This window comes from Alexandromys fortis, unplaced genomic scaffold (assembly GCF_014885135.2).
Source record: "Alexandromys fortis isolate MF-2015 unplaced genomic scaffold, M_Fortis_MF-2015_v1.1 scaffold_202, whole genome shotgun sequence".
NCBI lineage: Eukaryota > Metazoa > Chordata > Mammalia > Rodentia > Cricetidae > Alexandromys > Alexandromys fortis.
Window position 1 is genome coordinate 517,136 of NW_026068077.1, and position 22,282 is coordinate 539,417.

A 22,282-nucleotide genomic window follows, 5' to 3' on the forward strand; every position below is an offset into this window, starting at 1 on the left:
TTCAAGGGAGGATTTTCACATGTTTGTCTAATCCTCTTCTAACAAGAAGGTCATTGCATTAGAGTCTACTCCAATGCACTATGAATCCGCAAAGACTCTGTTTCCTGACAAATAGCTCAGGTATATATGAAATTTGAGGACAATTAATCAACTCAACAAACCCAATCTTACATTCAAAAACCATGATATGGAGTTGCTCAGTTGGCTAGAGAGGACCCATAGTCTAACACTGATCCATTCCTTGTATGTAAAGTATCTTCCTTTGATGGACTTCTCAGTTTGCCTTTGTTTCTTCAAACACACATATCTGTCCCCAATAGTTTCTTAAATCCTAGCAACTCTGTACTTTAAAATGCCCCATTCGTTCAATGAGTTTCTGAATCCATAGCCATCTCTCACCCAATCTTCTAAAATGGTACCAAATAAAGTCACTTTATAGCTCTCCACTAGAACAGGTGATAAAATCTAGAGGAACTTCAGAATAAATGGAGGTGCTTGCCATTTTATGAGATCGATTCCATGTAGATATCCTTTGCTATCCTGAGAGCTGGCTCTGGTACTGTCTGCTGATGCCAAGGTTGTGATAAGCTTAGTCCTTGGCACACAAACTTCTCACACATGTTAATACATATCTACATACTTACAATTATGCTTTGTACAATGTAAACACTGTGAAAACAGCTGTTAAACTCTGTTGTTAGGGAATGGCAAAGAAAAGTCTTTACTTATTTAGTATAAATATGGTTTTCCCCAATTTTCCACCTACAGGAACCGTGCACACAAAGAGACACATCTACATGTAAATTTTCCAACTTTGACATTTATTAAACGTAGTTCTTCTCCTAATATAGTGTTTTCCCTGGCAAAAGTTTCCAGAATCATGCTGGCAAAATCTGACCAAATGGAGCCCTGAGCCTGGACGGTCTATTGTTTAACAAGTCTGTTAAGGGTCAAACAACTCCCAGAAGCAGGAAGTACTTAAGGTTTCCCCAACTCATTGTCGGGAAAAGTAGGACATGTTTAACACCTGTGTACTGAAACTTCCCATAACCAAAGATTCTCAGCACAAAGTCCAATCAGTAAACACTTTCATTTCAGTTCCACGGTGCCTGCATCAATGCTCTTCATTTCTGTGCCTCCATTGTTGCCTCAGTGTTCCACTGAGGATGGACTTGAACCCTGTAACTCATATCCACAGCCAATATGCTGCAGTGTTCTGCTCACACAGACAGCAGCAACAAACCAGTAACTAACACGGCCTTTTCCCTGTAGCAATTATTTTATAAATAACTTATGCAAAGGGGTTTGGATTATGAAAAGCAACCCTCCCTTTAGCTATTGCACGTTAGAAAATCTTTTATTTTTTTGGCTAAGCCAACAATATAGTTTTAAAAGAGGTAAATGGATTCATTTTAAACAATTGGTGATAACTTTGCGTTTTATGTCTCCTCCGTAGGCTATCTAATTTCCTTCTTTTCTGCCAGCACTGAAATAACAACTCATGCTCACATTTATATATTTTATGCACAATATCATTTGGTAATCAAGTATTATAAGAAGCTCATTTTTCTGAAGCGTGAACTAGATATATAAATACAGATCCCTGACCTGTAACATCCAATTTCAAATCCTTTATTCAGAAATAATGTCCTAACAGGTAACTCAAGATTGAATTGTTTGCAATCAAAAACATCAGACACATAATGTGAATTTGAAAAGATTCAATCATCTTGCACATTAAGGGAAAATAATAGCTTAAATAGCTTTCAAATTCCTTTTATTTCTAAACTTGGAGCATTAAGACCTTTAAAAATAATTTCTTATGTAGGGAGAAATAAGAAAATATTTTTAAAGTATTCAATGCAAATACTTATTGAAATTGTGAATAAAATACTTTATGTGTGGATTTACTTATCCTTGTTTCATCTAAAACAATGTGGTTCTAGTCAACTCAACACACAACCCATGCCAGGTTATATAGGACTAGGTTTCAGTTAAACTATGGTGTTGTACATCCTGTTCCAAGCAGTGAGTATACTCACACCGGCCCTCCTAGTGCTGCTTGCTCTGAAGGTGAAGAACACGTGGCTTGGGCACGTTTTAATTTTACCAGTGAAATAAAGTCTGCCAGAGTATCTCTTTTGTCACAGAAATTAGTATCTGGTTACTTTTGTGTGTTTGGATGTTTTGTTCACATGTATTCGTGTGCACCATGTGTTCACAGAGGCCAAAATAGAGGAGAGGAGTCTCGCACTCTGAAGTTATAACAGTTCCAAGATCCCACATGGCGCTGGGAGTCAATTTCAGTTCTTCTTCAAGAACAGGAAAGTGCCTTTAACAGCTAAGACATTGCTTCAGTCCTCAGTAACCAAACTTCTAACCTGAAGTTTATGACAAAGTTATATGATACCTTTCGTATGACACATAGAAATTTAGAGGGGTCCCCAAAGCTTCAATTAAATCTTATGTATATGCTATGAAAATCTCAGGCGACAGGGTATGACTATGAATGAGATACACAAAGGTATTTTATCTTTATCTAGTATATGAAGGGCTCTTTGGTATATGTATATAGATGATAGATAGATAGATAGATAGATAGATAGATAGATAGATAGATAGATAGATACATCCTATACCTTTTATGTGCTTAATAAGGCAAAAGATTCCCCCATTCTTAGAATATTCTCATATATGTACTAAAAAATACATCCATGCATTTATCCTATTTTTCAACCTCATAAATTGTGATAAAACATATTTGGCAAAACAGATGAAATAAACTCTCTGAAAAGTAATGTTTTCATTAGATCTTAGGAAGAGAGCATTGTGTGGTCTGCAGGTCAGGATTGGACATCATTTTAAAATGTCAGCAATCCACTGAATATTAGTTTACAAGACCAAATTGTCTGGTTGACTACATTTTGTCAATATATGAAAACTTAACATAGTTGTGTATGTGTAAACACATGAATATATTAGTGGTACTCTAATAAACCTTTCATTTTGCTTTATGTAATTCAGTTTTATTGGACTTATTGATGCATCATCTTTATTATATCATTTATATATAATACTGCATTTCTTCATTGTAAACAATATTCAGAGGCTGTCCTTGCATCCCTTCACTAGCACAAGTTTCTACCTGACATCAAAACCTCAAAAGCACCTTTGAAGTCAGGCTAGAGGTCAGATAAGAAAACACTGGAAAACTTTGGGTAATGCACTTAAAGATATCTCCTGTTTGAACTTTCTGTCTTCATCATCTACCCTGCCCACACTGACCTGCTGTGACTGCCCTGTAGCTTTCCCATACTGTCAGAATTGGTTGATGTCTCATCCTCGTACAAAGCTCTGCGAAGCTATTGCCAGTGTTTACTACAATTAATCACATTGGGTATTTTAAGTATCCACCTACCTAAAGAACTCTATATAGAAGAACCCAAATCATCACATAAAAATATCCAATTAAACAAAGACCTTTCAAGTATCCTAGCTTAAATCTATAAAACATGTTTGAATATTTGTCAAAATTTTACCTTTAAACCCTATCTAATTTGTTAGTTTTTCAAAAAGGTGTTAACTTTTCAAAATACCGTGAACTGAACCAATCTTTGGCTAGTTTTTAATCTTAATTAAAAGAAAGTGAAAGTGTTAGACACTCAAATACGGCAAATTGAGCCTTTAGGTTCCCATAGCAACTTAATCACATCAGTTGGTAAAAGGTGTACAACATAAAAGACCCTTTTCTCCATTGGCTACATGGTTAAAAATTTGAAATAGACCCTTTACAAATGTGCATATTTTGGTAAACTGCCAGACTGATGTTTATAAAAATATAAAAAACAATTCAATGTTAACGTTATTGAATCTCAAGTCTTACGCTGTGTTGGTCTTACAGGAAACACTGTTCTTCACTCTGTAATGTGAAACAGTGATCTGTGTCCCTTGAGAATTTTCCTGGGCTCTGTCAGTATTTCATCATTCTATTGACAAACTTAAAACACCTGCTTATATGTGCTGCAAATGTCCAAGTGCTTCATATCCAGGAGGATGTCTTCTTAGCATGATCTCATCACCCACCGTCAGATCCCAAATTCTGAACCAGTTAGACTAGGGTATCAGATACATCTGGAGTCCTTGCTAAAATTATAGTCTCCACTGAAAATGACTGAATTAGGAGCCTAAGAGGTCAATGTAAAACAATATGAAATATTAAGAGTCATTCAATAAGCTGAAGGTGTAACTCACTTTATAATCACCTAGCAGTCAAGAAGCTGATACACATTCCAAGTGACACATAGACCCAAAGTCATAGCAAATGCCTATAACCTCAGCCTTTTAAAGATAGAGAAAGGATTAGATGGTCAAAGTTCCAAGATCAGCCTAAGTTTTCATTATTTAAAATTATTTTTACATGGCTTTCACTAACTCACATCTAAGAAGTTTGTTGATTTCTCTTATTTCTACATTTTGGAAAAATCACAGCATTTCTTCATGCATGCATAACATTTAGCCACTTAACTGCACTGACTCTAAAGAAATTGACATATAGATAAAGATCTTGGAACCCAGGAGAGTCAGATGTACTGTATATGTATAGTCTTTATCAATTTTCTGCTATGTATTTTGGGATAGAGATATAACCAAAGTAACTAGGATTCATATCCAGGTACATTTTCTTTGCCACATACATAGTAAAAAATTTAAAAAAAAAGCCAAAACAAACAATGAAAGACAGGAACACTCAAAAGCTCAACAATAGAGGCTTATGAAAGAAAATTATGGTATTTTCTATTCAATGTGACATCATGTCATTATTAAAATGGATCTGGGATAGAGATGGCTCAACTGGTAAACAGCCACTGTCTGCAGCATTGGTATGGGGCAAGAGTGGTGAGAGGATTATAGGCATTTACCTGGAGCTTGCTAAGCAGTCAGCCTAGCCAATCAGTGGGCTCCAGCTTCAGAGAGGGGCCCTTTCCAGCAACTAGGGAATGCTGAGAGCAAGAAAAATAGTCCTCTCCAGTAAAATGCACAACAATTGACTATCCAATATCAAACGATAAGCACTAATAACAAAATCCACAGGTAATATTCCTTGAGTAAGTTGTATTATATATTTAGAAATAGAAACGCACACACACAAATTAAAGAAAAAGAGGCCCTAAATTTGAGTGAGAGCAAGGGCGGGAGGGTATACATAGGACAGTTTGGGAGAGGAAAGGGAATGGAAATATCTTAGTGTTCTATTGCTGAGAAGAGACACCATGACCGTGCAACTATTAGAAAGGAAAGCATTTAATTGGGGCTGGTGTATAGTTTCAGAGGTTTAGTCCATTGTCTTCATGGAGCAGAGATTGGCAGCATGCAGGCAGGCATGGTGATGGAGAAGTAGGTGAGAGTTCTACATGCAGATCTGTAAGGAGCAAGCAAAGACACTGAGCCTGGCTTGTCTACCCCTGTTGACATACTTCCTCCAAAAGGTCATTCCTACTTCAACAAGGCCACACTCCCAATCACTCTCAGGTAGTGCCACTTCCTGATAACCAAGCATTGAAGTATTTGGGCCTATGAGGACTCTTCTTATTTAAATCTTCACAGAGGAAAATGGTGTAATTATACTATAATCTCAAAAAAATCTTAAAACATAAGGCGGATCAAGGTAGAGAATGATCCATCAGGTTTCTATATGCACATGCTTATGTGTGAATGGGCTTCTAAGCACACATGTGTGTATACACAAGCACGCAAGTAAACATTTAAAAATAACCAAGAGTATAATATAAAATAAGAATGTATAGTATGGTAAAAACAAAAAATACATTTTATCAATAATGTTGTTGAGTTCATTGCTGAAGAAGAGTAAACATTAAAAAATTGATATTTTTTAAATGATATACTGGGATGAGAAAATAGGAATATTTTTATAAAATTATTGCCAGGTGTTAGAAGATATTTGTAAATTACATAAGACTCTATTCACATTCCTACATAACCTTGAATTTTTCCAGCTGAGTGAATTAGATTGAATTGAGCATCACTCATCTCCAGGAAAGGGCTATGTTTAGCATATATCTATGACAGATTTTGCACCTCTAGCCAGAACTATTAGCTAAAGAATAAATACAATCAGTCAAAATTACTCTCTCAGTTTTAGTTTTTAATTTTGTGCTTAGTCCCAACTCTCTTGATCTATTTTTTCCTTAGAACATAACTTATATGGGTTAAATCAAGCATTAACATTTTATTTATGACATACAAATTCTTGGGAGAGAGAATAAAAACCGGAGAAGATACTGGAGAACAGAGTAATGTGATGTGACCCTTTCCCAGGCTGACAGCCCTTCCTAGTGAACAGCAGGTGTCCAGCAGGCAGAGGGCTGAGTCCAGATGGATTTCCTCTTTGCATTTCTTACGTACTGTGCTCTCCATTGAGTGAAAAGCCAAGACAGAGCCACGTCTTATGTGATAGCCAGTCCAATCCTTTATCTACATATCTTTATCCATATATACATATATGTGTGTGTATGTATATATATATATATATATATATATATATATATATATATACTGCTTTTACTGGGTCTCACCATCACTCTCCTCTCAATACCCCTGCATCACACTAACCTGAATTTTCACCTCCAAAAATAGACAGTAACACATTCAGATTTTCTGCTCAAAAATATCAGAACTAAGAGTAACCATTTTTAAATGTCTTTCATTTACTTTCTTGTCAGATTATGTTTGTGGGGTAGCACTGGGTGGACACAGATTACAATCAACACCAACTTCCCTATTTCTTGCTCAATTAGTACCTTTTAAAAGTATTTCATGCACAACAGATATTAGCTGTAAGGTATTAGTTGGTTTACAATTACCATGCTTTAGAAAAAAAAAAAGACAGCCATTTGTATTTACTCCAAAACTTTACTAAGAAGCTCCATATTTCATTTTTTTTGAGCAAAGGATAAAATAAGTAGCTTAACTCTCAACAGTTTGCACCTTCCTACATTGTATTATTGATTCAGGGGGGAAAACATATTTACTCAAAATAATATCCTAAGGGTATAGATTTTGCTGAGTTTATGGAGGCATACATTAGACCACAGGTGACCAAAGCACGCTGCTTCTCTGTAAGAGAAAAGGCTATAATAAAGCTATTTTTTCCAAATCTGGAATGACCAATGTCTACCAGGAAGCAGTGTTAATACGATCACCAAGAGAACAGCCCGAACACAATCTTGGCAAAGAATAAGAAGAAAGCAGAAAGCAGTGATAATGAGGTCTCCAGAACTGATGGCTTTGAGGAAAACCACCAGTCCTTCGCAGGAGATTCACACCACCTTTCCTTTTTGTGCCCAATAAATTCAGTGATTCACCAAATTGACAGCAAATAGGATCCACTGGTCTGCCAGACCCTCTCTAAGGTAAATGAATGCTTCTTCTCATGTCCCCGGGAAACATCACAAAACAGGTCTCAAATCACCTTTCTTGCTGCCTTAAACACTGAAGGAATCCTGTAGAATGCAGGGCAAACAGGGAATTTCAGTAGTGTCCTGAAAAGTCCTGGAGACAAATGTGCCTTATAGCCTCCATGATTTAAACCAGCTTTTCCAGCACGACGATTTGGGTCTCAGATCCTAAAGTGGAGAAAGCAGCCAAGCATCACTGTGCTAGGGCATCACTGTGCTAGGGCGTCACTGTGCTAGGGCGTCACTGTGCTAGGGCACTGTAAGATAAGTAGGAAACAGGGTTTTAAGCAAGTGACTGTAGGGATCTTGCTACATGACAAGTAAAGCCCTTTTGGGACTCAGGGTTGCACAAGACCATGAAAACGATATGGTGGGGGGGGGGCAATTGTTGGAATGTCTTATATGAAAGGAGAGAGAAAGACAGAGACAGAGAAGAAGGAAGAGGTATGTATTATATGAAAGAAGAGAGAGGGGAAAAAGGAAGGAAGGAAGAAAGAGGGAGGAAAGAAAGGAAGGAAGAAAGGAAGGAAGGAAGGAAGGAAGGAAAGAAAGAGAAAAACAATTTAATAGTTTACAAAATAAAAAGCTAAAAACCCAGTGACATAAAAATCAGTGCGGTAACCTAAAGGGATTGATATATAGTTTATTCTGGACCTAAATATAAGTGAATGACCATGGCCCAGGAATACAAGTTTAGGGTATCCAATTTCCATGTTCCACTGAGGTAACACTTTTCTGAAGTTTTTATAGTTACAAAAGGAACAAAGTCACCAATCAAACACTTCAAACAATTTGGTGGGTACATCAAGGTGCACAGGTTACCACAAAGTGGAAAGTCCTCTGCTACAAGCCTTAGGTGTTTTCTGAAGACATTCTTAGCTTCTGGGTTGGTGGACCCTAAATGTGTATTAATAAATATCCCAATAAGTTTCAGGACATAGTTGCAAGGATGTTAAGTTAGACACAGAGGTGAGCCCTGAGACTGCTAATAAGAGAGCTAAAAATAGGCCAAAGTAAATTGTAGCTAGGCTCTGACCTGTACATTCTGACCTCTCCACAGTCACTGAATTCCTAATCAGTATTGGCCTGGAAGGGACAGCTTTTAGGGAACTTTAGTTCACCAGGTAGACAACAAAGAGACCAATGATCTTGCTCTTTCTCATGAAATAATAATTTAATTTTCTTCTATCTTAAAAGTAAATCTCATATTTTTTTTCACTGAAAGATAAAATATGTACTCTCTGTTTAAAAAAAAAAAAAGCCACTCAGAGGCCAAAGCAGGATGTTTTAAATGAAGAACTGCTTTCTTGTTTGTCAAGCCAATGAAGAAAGGAAGAACACTACTGTGAGTGTGCGTGTGTGTGTGTAAATGTGTTGTGTGTGTGAATGTATTGTGTGTGTGAGGTGTGTGTTAATTAGTGTATGTGTGTGAGTTTATGTGTAACTGTGTGTGAGTTGAATGTGTGTATGTGAATGTGAGTGTGTGGGGCTGTGTGTGAATGTGTATATCTGTGTGAATATGAATGTGGTATGCTGCTGTTAAGCCACTGGCCTTGGGAGAAGAATAAAGCCTGTTCTGATCATGCTTCTGTCCATCATTTGAGGTTGGATTGCCCAGTGACTCCCAGTGCTTGCCCGCTAGCTAGCAGGAGAATGGGAAGTTCCCATCGCAAAACAAAACACTAAATGAAGTCGCAAACTAACTAGTGTTATAAACTATGTTATATAAGCTATGTAAGCCACAAAATAACTATGACTGAATGCAGTTGAACTAAGATTATATTGTCAATTGCTATTTTAAATTATACCTCTTTTAATGCATTCTGTGATAACCACTACCTTCTACCACCTTTGCATAGTTTTGGTAAATATTGGAAACAACTGCGTAATTAGTAGTGTTTGCCTTGCCTTAATGACACATAACAGCTAAAACTCTGATGCCAAGAAATGGTCCACTATTGTTCTGAATCTTTCAGGATATTAAAAATTAAGGTCTTTGATCACTAAATACTTTAATTAATAGCCTTAATTATTGAGCTGGAGCCTTTCATTATATTGTCCCTTTCAGTTTTTGTTTAAGTTCAGAAGTGTAAAGCTGTCCCTTTTTTTTCCCACTCTACCACGATTATTCTTGAAAAGAGAATATTCCTCTCTAATTCTTGATTCTCATTTTCAATGCTTAATAAGTTAAGGGAGAAAGTTAAGTTTCTAAAGCCTGACTCCCTAAATAATCAGGAATAGCTGTGAAGTCTACATCTGCACTTATGTAACAGTGCAGGCCACACACACTCCAGCAGTTACTTCAGAGTGAAAATACAGTCACAATCACAGGGACTCCTGCCCTTCTTGTTGATCTGTGTGTCTCCTAAAAAGGCAAATTTCCTTTTATTTGTTCAGACCTTGCCCGAGAAGAGAGGAAAGTTCTGCAACAATGTAAATGTTACAGAGTGGAGTTTCAGGTCAACAGCCCAAGGAGAAAGCACTTCTAGCTAATAGCATTTTAATCTTCAGGAAACAGAGTAAAGAGAATGTATTGAGGAGTGTAGGGACAGAGTCTCTACTCTTAGGACATTTCAATCAAAGGGCCTGATTTCCCCTTATGCTGGCAGATAATTGAGAAATTTTGGTCCAACCTTGTACTGCCTTTTGTAGCTAGTTGCACAGATTAAATTCTGTTGTTCATTGCCTATCAGTTTTCTGGAGTGCCATTTCCTCCCAGGATCTTAGAAAGCGCCTGGGCCACTCAGTCAGTGGGTGTTTCTCTCTGTCGCCTTTTGCACTGATGTAAAGATGTCTTTTCACACCTACTTAATTGCAAAGAGGTACAGAAGAAGAAGTGGAAACAAAGAATATTTTCAAGTGGCTACTGTGTTTTAGGCACAGTGATTGTCTTGGAAAACTGCTTCCAGATGCTCTGGAATCTCAGACACCAGAGCATCGCAACCTGTTCAGCAATGTTTAGTTTACTCTTGCAGAGAGGAGAGGCTTGCGTTTTAGTTCCTCAGCCTGAAAATGAGAACATTCAGGAACACGGCCAGAGAGGAAGATGCATAGCCTGTGAATGCAAGACCTTCTTTGATGGTTAAGAAAAATAAGAATATCCAGCATTTATTGAGCACTGGCTGTGAGAAAGCCTTGTTACAGAATACTTTGGGTTTTTAAATTATTTCAATCTCAGAAGAACCATATTTCCATTTTTCAATAAAAACCTTGAAGTGTAGGCCGAGTGACTTTTCCAAGGATACCTTGGTAGCAAATGGCAGAGCCAGAATTAAACCTGATTATTCTGGATCGATAGCTTTGCATCTAGGCATCGTGAATTCCAACGAACTTTCTTGGATGGAACAACATTAATGAAAGCACAATATTATCAGCTGGCGAGGCTCACACCAGCTTCCGTATTAGAAAAGATTTTTATGTTGAGGTCTTTGATCCATTTGAGATTGAATTTTGATCATGGCAATAATTTGGTTCTTTTTGCATTCATAAGCATGAGGTTGGAAGAAGAATCCATATTCATCAGTCTAAATCTTGATCCATAGGTCTCTGGTCTCCAAAACTGAGGAAATATATTAATTTAACTTTAAAACATTTATCTCTGTTAGCCTGTTAGCATTGCTCCCTGCCATTTGGACCCTATGAATCCCTACTTATTGTTCCATCCTTTATTTTCAGGGGACACATGATGTTCTTTATATGTTTAGTTCTTTCCCAGTTTTCATTTGGACTGTATCTAGAATCTCTGTCATCTACTATGTAAATGAATGATGTTGATCTAAAGTTCCTATGCTACTGTATGGGACCGAGTACCTTGGTGTATTATGTTCTCCAAGAATGTGAAATGAGATATGACCTGAATTAGTGTTGCTATTTGTTAAAATAATATAAAAGTATTTGGCTTACTACATATAAAGAGCCACACAAGACACTTCATATTATTTTATAATTTATTTCTCCTAATGACAACAAGATATTGAATCATTCCAGAAATGAGAAAAATCAAGCTCATAAAGCTTAGTAAGGTGCCCACTGACAAAGTCAATGTGTTAGAGAAATAAAGTCTACTGTAGACCTCTACTCCTGCCTGAAGAGGAACACCTGGAAACAAACAAAATATTCCTCTAAAAACAATCTAGAAAGCTAAGTGAAATTCAGAACAGCTGAATACAAACAAAAGAGAGTGAGGGAGCCATGGAGACGTTGGGGAGATTCTTAACTAGGCCGTTATCTTTCCTCCAAGGACTTGGGTTTTTTGTCACACCAGGTACAAAGCTAAGAGGAAAAGAGGTGGACCAGAGAGTTGGTAGTCTCATAGGGACAGGAAAGCAAAAATTAGAACTCAAAAATTATCATGACCATCATAGCTTACATGAAAAGCCATCCTACGAAGAAAATGCTCAAGAAATAAACCTCTTACTCTGTATGCAAAAGTTGAGGTGTCTATAATTTGAAGCTGGGAATGTTTCTGGCAAGACCAATGTTAAGCAACTAAGTGAATGTTTCCTTTGCTGACAGTGTCAGAGAAACAAAAATAAACAGTTTATCAAAATTAAGGTAAAGTTAAAAAAGTATCTGCAATTTTTTTTGAAATAATAATATGATTACAACTTTTCCTCCTTCCAAAACATCTTTCTTCATGGTCTCTTTCTTAATACTAATTGTTATTGTATATATGTATGTGTACCTATGTAGTCTGTACAATGTCGCTTGTATATATATTTCCATGAATGACCATTTGCCACACTGGACAACCAGCTGGTGTACCCGGGAGGCCAGCTCTTCCATATTCAGCTTTCCTCATAGGTTTTGAGTTGAACACTGAAAGACCGTCTTCAGGAAATAAGAAGCCTGAAACTGACACACATCTGGACTAGGCCACACCAATCAACTTTAGTTTCCAGAAAAAGATCAGTCTCTCCATGTACTAAATATTATCCAAATCCATTACAAAATGCTACACCCAGTTCAGATATTGCATCAAAACAAGAATTGGCACCGCATAATACAGCCAATGAGCAAATTGTGAGGAATTTTAATAGTATTTCAGTTTATGGATGGCTGTCAAAGTGGCCATAATCTATACAGTTAAAATTAGATTCAAAAATGGAAAGGCCACCATAAAATTGGAATGCATTTAAATAAAAATTTATAGAACTAAAAACTAAAGTAACTGAAATTAAGAATATCATTGCTGTGTTCGACAGCAGATCAGAAAAAAAGGGGATTAACAGGCTTTTAAAAAAAAACAGGTCAGGTGGAAGTGCAGAGACAAATGAAACACAGGTAGGAACAAATACAAAGTGTACTTTAAAATGCCGAAGACTCGTGGAAATGAAATTAGAGAAAGACAAGCTAGAGACTAGAGAAGAAGCCGTGTGTGAAGGCACTGAGGTGATGATGAATTTGGCTTTGACACAAGACAAGGATTCATCACTAAATCTAATCAACACTATGTGGAGGAAATGGTTGTTGCAATAAAAAAGCAACAGCTCAAGACTAGTGCCCTGGCTGCAGCCCACAAACTCTCTTTTTGCCTGAGTCACCATTCCTGGATGAGTGCTGTTACAAACCCTCATCTAAGACACCGGTCCTTCCAGAAAATGGAGACTGGCACCGAAAACCACAACTGGGACACTTCGGACATCAATAGACCAGGGCTTCCGTCTGCATCTCAACTCCTGCATCTATTGCTGAGGGGACACTGAAGAAAAGGGTGCTGGGGCAGCAGGACATCTGCTGTGAAACAGTATCTTCAAGAAATGAGCCCCATAAATAACACCAAACAATAGCAGTATTAATGGACATGTTAACAGAAAGGGGAAATTCAGTGGGGTCCCATTCCTAGACAAAGACATATTGTCAACTAATGGCTGCTGGGAGAAGGAGAATTAGCCTCTCCTAAGGACGAGCCCCCTAATTGGTTCTCCACTGCCCAGTGATCAGCCCTGAAGCCACATACATACAAACAACAGAAACAGACTCAGAAGGATATAATCTTATGTTCATATACATAAACATGAAATACAATAATAACAATTAAAGAAAAAGAGACTATAAACTTGAGAAAGGGCAGAAATGAGAGGGGTTTGAGGGAGGGTTACTAGGAGGGGCTGGATGGAAGAGAAATAGTAATATAATTCTATTTCAATTAAATATTGAAAGTAAATAAACAGTAGTCTGCTGTAGATTATATAATTATGAATAAAGCTAAGCTCCTTTAATTATCTGGATAGAAATATAAGAAAGGTAAAATGTCTGGTCTCTGTCTTGGGGCAATCAACAATTTTGAAAATATTCTCTTTAGTATTTGAATAGTTGCCAATTGGAGACAAAGTTTCCTCAGATCATTTCCAAAGTCCATAAAGGACCTCAAGCAAGACTTTGATGATAGAACTCTGAAGGACACACTTTCCAAAGTTTGATTCATGCTCTGAGAGCCAGCTTTTAACAGCCAACTTTTAACAGTTATGGTAAAAAAAAAAACTAAATAAATAAATAAGTAAATAAATATTGCCAAAGGGAGAGAACACTAGAGCTATCATTCTTTATTAAAACACATTGAAAATCACAGATAAACCTTTTTTGAAAAATGTGTTTCCACACAGGAACAAGTATCCCAGGAATAATGATTAAAAACCTCTATATTGTTCAAGTAAACTTCATCTATTCTTGATTTGCATTAAGCTACCAAAAGTATGCATACTCTGTGAAACCCCAAACAGCACCAAGGCAGCCACAGCCCAACATGGCTACGGTGGTAGATTTATGGTGGTGTAAAACTGCCCACTGTGTAAATAATACTCATAACTTTTCCAGGTCATACAGCAAAGGAAAACAGAAATTAAAGTATGCTGATTTTTAAAAAATATTTTTTAAAAGTTGTGGAGTGAATTAATATTCATTGCCATTGATTAACTAATAAAAGAAGATAGAAATATTATTTAAAGCTATACTTGGGAAATAGTGTTAATGGAGCCTGGAGGAAATGTCAGTGCTTAAATCAGGAATCAATATATAACACATAGGGAGGATAAATTAAGAAAAATGCATGACATCATGTTATTTATTGTTTTTGTTTTGTTTTGTTTTGTTTTTTAAAGATTTTATTTATTACATATACAATACAGTGTTCTGCCGCCATGTATGCCTGCATGCCAGAAGAGGGCACCAGATCTCATTTTAGATGGTTGTGAGCCACCATGTGGTTGCTGGGAATTGAACTCAGGACCCCTGGAAGAACAGTCAGTGTCCTTAACCTCTGAGCCATCTCTCCAGCCCCATGTTATTTAAAGGAATAATATATTTTGAAATTCTTCATGAAGAAAACCAGTAAATTGACAATGAACAGAACTAAAGCACATGCTTCATATATTAAATAAATTTATTAAATATACTGGCTTATCCGCAAAAAGACTTGGAAACTGGTAAGAAGGTAAACCAGTAGATATCAGTGGTCAAGCTTGAAGACATATACATGCAGTAACATTACATGGACTGAACAGTTGTAAGTATATATTTAGGAATGTATTATAAGTGTGTGATTGAGTGTGTTTATACATATACAAGTATGTAGCAACAATCCAAGAAAAAGAGACCACAAATTTGATATGAGACCTCAAATTTGAAGGAGACAATGGGGCAAGTAAATGGGAGTGGATGGTGGGAGACTAGGAAGTAGAAAATTGTTAGGAACTACAGACCCTCAGACCCTAAATATTCTATGACCCTTTGTCTGTTGGAGTAAACAGCTTGTTTTTCTGTTCTTGCAGCTGCTCTGAGAAAGAGACCCTCACGAGTTTCTGACGATATGGGAGTGGTTTCTTGTATGCTTGCAGCTAAAGGATCCCAAGAGCTAAGGCTTGGCCATTGGTCAGGGAAAGCACTATATAAGCTTCCCTGAAACACAATAAAGTTGGCATTCTTGTTTCATGGATGACCCATGTTTGTGTGAGTGTGTGTGTGTGTGTGTGTGTGTGCACGTGCTTCAATCTCTAGTCCCATGCCTGACTCACAAACCATCCCATGATGGGGGCTGGAGAGATGGCTCAGTGGTTAAGAGCATTGCCTGCTCTTCCAAAGGTCCTGAGTTCAATTCCTAGCAACCACATGGTGGCTCACAGCCATCTGTAATGAGGTCTGGTGCCCTCTTCTGGCCTTCAGGCATACACACAGACAGAACACTGTATACATAAATAATAAATAAATAAATATTTAAAAAAAACATCCCATGCTGCAGGCACCACAGGAAAGGATGCAATTACATTCTCAAAATAAATGAAACAAAATGAAATAAAAAAAAAAAAACAAGAGAGGAAGACAGTGGTGTAGGGTTTTGGCAGAGATAGGAAGTGATAAGGAAAGGGGAAACGTGATGACCCTGGAGTGTTTTACACATACACACATACATACATACACACACACACATGCATGCACACAAACACTGCATTATTACTTTTGATAAGAAAAACTAGAAAGAAAATGCCAAGAGAAAACAAAGGAACTTCAATGGGCTCACACAATGGGATACCAGACAACAGTGGAAAGTGAACCACAGCTATTTATGAACAGGAAGAAGAAACTCAGAGACTAAAAGGGAAACTCATTGCTGAAAAACATATTAAAATATCAATCTATTTAGAGAATAAAGAAGACCAGAATGCAATGCCTTATGGCAATGTGGAATGATCAGCAGCACCAGGAAGCTTCTGAGGTCTGGTAAGTAGAGGATATAATTTCATGGACATCGTTCTACAGAGTAGGAACTCATATATGAAATATGTGTTTGTGTAGTTGCTAAGAATTTTTAAGAAGACACTGCTACCTGGCAAGCCCATTTGAGAAGCACCATCTAAAAACAGCTTCCAGAGTCCAATAAAGAACCACTTTAAGGTAACACATATGTCAACCCTGTTCCCACCTCCAAAGAAAGTCTCTGCAAGTCTAAGAATTATTCTTCCCTCCTCTGTTCATATAATCCAATTCTCATCCTGTATCATACAAGTTCCTTCAGTACCAGGGTTCATACATAGAAATCCCATTCAGTGACAAAATTATGGGCCACCGTGTCCAAACCCAAGTTCTAGCAAGCCTTTGCAGTTCTCTCTTAGATAATTTATTCAACTCCTCGGAGACTTAATTTCTCTCACACAATACACCCCAACCACAGTTTTCCTTCTCTCTGATCCTTCCACCTTCCAACTTCCCTTTTTCCCAGATCCGCTCCCACTCCATTTCCTCTTCAGTAAAGAGCAGATCTCAAAGACCACAGCAAAACAGAAAAAAAACACAATACAATAAGACAAGGCAAAGCTGCCATGTTGAGACTGGACAAGGCAAACCAATAGGAGGGGAAAAAAATCACAAAAACAGGCGAGTCAGAGATAAACCTGCTCCCCCTTTGAGGAGCCCCACAGAAACACCAGGAGTACAGAGATAGTGTATAGACAAAGGACCTGGTGCAGATCCATACAGGCTCCATGCACTGTGAGCCCAGGTGAGCTTTGCTTAGTTAATTTGGTGGGCCATGTTCTCCTGGTGTCCTTCACCCCATCTGACTCCTACAGTCTTGCCTCTCCTTCTTCCACTGGATCCCCTAACCTACTAGGAGAGGAACCTAATGGAGACCTCTATTTAGGCTCTCGCTCCACATAATGCCTGACCGGGGACCTCTCCATCCCAACTCCCATCTGCTGCCCAAAGGAGCCTCTCTGTGGCTGAACAAGGCAATAGTACAGCAGAGTATCATTAGGAATCATTTCATTGATTTTTTTCCCAGTTGTGTTTGGTTCTACCTTGGCTTTCTGGGCAACCCAGTCTCTAGTTTCTTGCCATCCAGGCAATTTAAGGCATGGATTCCCTCTTCTGGTATGATGGCTACTCTATGTAATGCATGCACTGAGATTCCAGGGTACTAAGGTTTCTCCATCTGAGAACATCTGATCCCAGTTTGGGGGCTATGTGTCCATCTATCTGTCTTTTCTTCATTCCTTTTCTGGCCTTAGTCAGGCCAGTCCCTGGAGCTATGCTGGAATGGCCATGCTGGAAGTGGCAGTTGCCTCTTCTCTGTGTCTATGGTGTTTCATTTCTTCTGGACAATGGTGCTCTATTTTGATCTGGTCGGATTTACAAATGTATTATCTTAGTGAAAAAATCCTCAAGTACCCAACAAAATTTTCTGCCTTTTATTGAATACACGTGTATCCAACAGTCATGTTTGCCAAGAAATCTGCCTCAGCCCTTGCTCTCTCACTGGACCATATAGTCTCTAGAATCGCTGACCTCCAAAGCCAAGAAATTCCACTACGCTGCCTCTCTGTGCTCCCGCTGTCTGGTGCCTTAAGAAACTTCTTGGACAGTACATCCGTTCTCCTCTAATTAATTGCCTTCAAGGCTTTCCATCTGCTCCCGGGCCTGAATCCCACTCTCGCTTTCCTTGTGTTCTTTTTATAAACACAACCTTGGGCTAAGCATGAGGCATGTGGAGCAACTGGTGATCTTTCGATGAATGAAAAGGCATTATTTTCTCCTGGTCCTCCCGACAGAATAAAAGCCTCCCGTCTCCACGTGGAAAGTACACGTCAAAGCGCTCCCCCAAACCCAAATTCTCCTGCAGCTGGAGGGCACACAACACTGAATACACTGTGGATGTCATGCAGATTCTTACTGGAGACACCGGAGCATGTCTTGACTTAATAGAATTCTCCGAAAATTCTCCTCTGCTTTTCATCTTGTATCTCTCGTCTGAGAGCTTGCCACTCTTCGGTTCTAGTTCATTCGAGCTGCCATATGAGCTGGGGATTTTACCACAAGGGGAAAGTGCAGTAATTATGCCCGTATTCCTCTGTTAGGAGAAACCGCAGTCTGTGCATTTTACATTTGGTTGGTTCAGTTTATTTGGAATTCACCTCTATATTAAAGACTATGCCTGTTCCTATGCAACAGGGAGAGCGGGAGGGAAGGGAAGGGGAAGTTAACAGGAACACCACATTATTCAACTAAATTAGAACTCTGCAGAAAAGGACTGCTGATTAGGGATGGTAAAGTCATTCCAGGTGAACTCATCGGTTTAACCCAGGGAACCGTGTTCCTGAGCACTAATTTACTTCAGCAAAATGCTACTAATAAAATGATGGATCTCAGATTTAAGACCCTAAGTCTGGCGCATCATAGAGAGACCCTCTGTGAGTGAAATTGCAGACCCCTACTGTCTCATTATGCCTGGAATCCAAAGGCACCAGTGAAACAAAACCTATAATGGAATTATCACAGCATGCTGTCTCTCAGCTTCCTGTCCATCGCTCCTCCTAGGTGTCATATCCACATACTAATTATCTGCATTCTCCAAACAAAAAGGCCAACATTCAAAGAAGGAAGTTGGAGAGAATCAGATCCCTAAGCAGTAAGCAATCAAGATTTAAGTAGCCTGGACATCAGGAGACACAGCCAAGGAAGGGGAAGCAACTGCTCACAGGCACATCTGAGCATTCTCAAATGAATTCTGTGTAACTCAGATTAGATGGATTCTCTTCCTATCTGGCACTAATCTATTATAATAGTTAGAAAGACCACCCAAAGCAAATATTCCAGTGTCTGTATACCCTTCACTCTGCCCCTGAGAGATTGGTCAGCCTGGTTCGAGCTAGCATGGGGAAAATGCCTGTGGTTCTCCCACTTAGGGTCAACTCTATCTAAAGAAATATAGCTGTGAAGCATTTTTATCATTAAATTACATCTCCCTCAGTAAGAACTTCATATAAGTCTAGGCTGCCAGTTTTGAGTTATTTGTTTAACTCCCTGTATGGTGAAGGGTTGCAGCTTTATCACCTTTCACCCCGTTTATGATAATTCTGTTCTCAGGGATACATACTTGCCTATATGCCTATATAGACTGCATCCACAGAAACACCCGCATAGCTCGGGGCTTTGGCATAAATGCACTATTAGTCAAAACATACAATTTTCACCTTCTTTCCATTATAGATTTGTTTTTCCTCTATCAAATGATTCCCTGACCTCTATTTTTTTCCTCAATTTGTACAGATTTGCTAAGGTGCTTGCAACTACTGCTTCCTTGGCCTTTTAGATTTTCATCTTTGCTTAACTCTCAGAAGATATCCTGTCATGCGTGTAGTTACTCTCACGGCCTGACAGAAGCTTATGTGCACCTGGCCTCTATCCCAATTCCTGAGAAAGTTTAACCCAGTCTGGGACCAAGCTCCATTTTTTGTTTTGTTTTTTCAAGACAGGTGTGTGTGTGTGTGTGTGTGTGTGTGTGTGTGTATGCGTGTGTGCGTGTGTGTGTGTGTGTGTGTGTGTGTGTGTGTGTGTGTGTGTGTAGCCCTCTCTGTCCTTGAGCCAGCTCTGTAGACCAGGCTGGCCTCAAACTCACAAAGATCCACCTGCCTCTGCCTTCTGAGTACTGAGATTAAAGGTGTGCACCACCATCACCCGGCCCCATCTCCACTTTTTATCTGAGGTTATCTTGGATATATGTCTCTTGTTTCTCCTTCAAAGAGACTTTGCATAGAGAACTGGCATTTTCAAAAGCCAGAGATTAAACTTGTCTAGCTTTTGAATTTGATATCATTGTGTTCACTGTTGATATTAATCTTTGTAAGAAATCTGTGAAGTTTTTCTTTGGGTCCTATGTAACTTTGGTAAATGACTCAATTTTCTTTCCTATTTCTCCAGTTCTGTTCCAAGCATTCAAAGTTGTTGTGTGGCATAAATCCTGGGTGTGATCATCGTACAGAGCTTGCTTTCTTTTCTATAGTAGCATAAACTCCTTCTCCAAGAAATTGACCTTGGAACATTTCCCTACCTCTACCCTTACTCCATTTTTCAATAATCTTAGCCTCTTCTCTGAAACAGGTACTTCATTGTAACTGTGGAGAACTCTAAAGCACTTGTAACCAAATCTATCCAGTCATTTGGGATGATTCTTTTACAAACTGACCACTAGTCTAACATTTGCTTCATAAAGGGCAGATGCGTGCCATATGAAATTATTGTTTACTTGAAGCTCCTTAAACCTAACATTGGCACAGAAGTCCAGTTAGCTGTAACAGAACCTCTGCCATTTGGTATTTCCTGGAAGTTGACTATAAATATTAAGGTTGGTTTTCTTAAATCCTTAGGTTGTTCCTCTGTATTCTTATAATGCAACATTGAAATTGCTTCTCCATTAAATTCCTCTGTCTGAGTTTGAATATTTCTGTGATATATTTTATAACATTTTTCTAAGGTCTGTCTGTATCTTTCTATGCAGATTAACTAACTTTTTTAGTGGTAACATAAAAATGATCAAGATGGTAATGTTTACAATTGATATTACCTAAATCTAATCTAAATTAGATAACCTCTCATTCGATCATTCTATTTTCAAACTGTCTAGCAAATTATTATACAGAGACCCAAATCCCTCTCATTTCAAACAACCACATTTATCTAATATTTATCATCTGTATTCTTGTTCACATATTATAATATCTTCACATTGTAATGAACATACCTTTCAATAGAATCCACGCTTTCCTCAGGAAGAATTATTTGATTTGACATCGTAATTATGGATAACTTAAATTTAATTGATATTCAATTTATAAATATGATTGTCTAAAACAGAATTAAAAGATCTATTAAGCAACACAAACTGAGCATGAGCCTAGATCTCACTGACTTCCAAATTCATGTTATTTGTTTTCTGCATTCAGTCTTCCCTGTGCACCCAAAGCTCCTTCCCAGTGGGTATCTGTCATTAGCATTCCAGGACACTGTCTCCTCAAATTCCAATTCTACATCTTAGCCTGTCCTTGCTACTGCAACAAAATGCTCTAGACCGGCAACTTGTAAGCAACAAATTTATCTCTCACGGGTCTGGGTGATAGGAATTCTAAAACCAAGGCGTGAGCAGATTCAGTATCTGATAAGGGTTGAGCCTTTTGCTTCCATGATCCTCAAAGTGTGGAAGATAAAGCGGGCCAATGATGTGACCACACGGGGCACATGGGGATGGGTCATCAGATCTCCAAAGCCTCCTTAGTAAGATAATTGATTCCACCTGCAAAGGACCAACCTCCTCCAAGAAATCATTTAAAACATAATATGTCTGCTTGTTCACTTTGCTTTGTTCAGTGACCAGCTAGTCCTAAAGCAACTTAATTAAAAACTACAAGCTGGTAAAATTATTGAGTAACTTGTAATTCTTTTCTTATATCCATATCCTAACACATTGAGTTTAATATCACATGTAATTGTTGTTTCTATTCTCATGAAACTCTTCGAGCTTCTCTCCATTATTGGAATTTCATCTCTAGAAGTATTTGCTGCTCCTGATACTGATACTTATCTTTCATCAAAACTAATCAGTGGTTGCTGGGATAAAACTCATTTAATGTCACCTGTCTAAGCATGATGAAAAGACTTCATTCAGGAACATCGCAGGAGCGACCAAGAGCACGGCAGGGGGATTTAGGGTAGGGAGAGAGATTGGGCAAGTATCAGGCAGTATGGAGGTCAGTGGAATAAAATTAGGGACAATTAAATGAGTTGGAAGGAAAAGTCTGAGTAAACTCACATAAGAGGATTCCTGCAGAACACGGACCAGGGTTATCTAACATTGCCTTGGGACCAGTGAAGATGAGGAACCTAATCAGACATGGAGGACAGGACATAGAAAAAGTTCAGGGTGGGGCTGTTGCTCAACTGACACAGCAGAACCCTTTGCTGATATGAATGATAAGGAATTATTCAAATATCTTACAAGAAGGTGGAGAAAATGAATTAAATTTTGACCTAAGACACTTTTC